We start from the raw sequence: 878 nt of genomic DNA, 5'->3' as shown, positions 1-878 counted from the left end.
CTCCTGGAAAGCAGGGACCAGAACCTTTTTGTATTTCTCTTTTGTTTCTCTTTCTACCTCTATTCGGCCTCGGTTTCAGGCAGGCTCTGTTCGGTTCAGTTCCGTTGCCTTCATCCAGCCGCCCCTGGTGGAAAGCCTGCCGTGGGGTGGGCCTGGCACAGGGACCGGGAGGGTGGAGAAGAGGGGAACCGGATCCTGGTCCCGGGGAGGAAGCAGCAGGTGGAGGAGGCGTCTCGGAGGTGGTCATTTCCATACAATAATACAGGGAGGGTTACAGCTGTGTAGCTGTTTGAGACCCCACAGTGAGGTCAAGGAGGACTTCCTGGAGGAGGTGACCCTTGCAAGATGAGGAACGGTTGGGCAGGGGAAGAGGGACCAACGTTGTTGACGATGACGGTGGTCGCTGGTAAGAGCCAGCACTTAGTATATGAGTGCCAGGCAGCCGCACCAGCATTTCCTGAGGGCGGTCTTCTGCAAGCGCCTATGAGGTACGCATTATTTCATCTCCATTTATAGATGAGGAGACTGAGGCACAGAGAGGTTAAGTAACTTCCCCAGGATCACATAGCTCAGTAAAGCAACCACAAGTATCATTTACTGGATGTTTTTTTAAATCTTTTTTCTAAAAATGGTTATTTATTTTTTTAAAAAATTTTGTTTAAGTTTATTTATTTCGAGAGACAGAGAGGGTGAGGGGGGAGAGGCAGAGAGACAGGGAGAGAGAGAATCCCAAGCAGGCTCCGCGCTGTCACCAGTGAAGTCCGATGCGGGGCTGGAACTCACAAACCGTGAGATCACGGCCTGAGCCAAAACCAAGAGTCGGATGCCTAACCAACTGAGCCACTCGGGTGCCCCTAAAAATGTTTTTTTTTTTTTTT

The sequence above is a fragment of the Herpailurus yagouaroundi genome, unplaced genomic scaffold (assembly GCF_014898765.1).
Source record: "Herpailurus yagouaroundi ecotype Mexico unplaced genomic scaffold, PumYag 141, whole genome shotgun sequence".
Taxonomy (NCBI): Eukaryota; Metazoa; Chordata; class Mammalia; order Carnivora; family Felidae; genus Herpailurus; species Herpailurus yagouaroundi.
Note: the sequence above shows the minus strand (reverse complement) of the source record.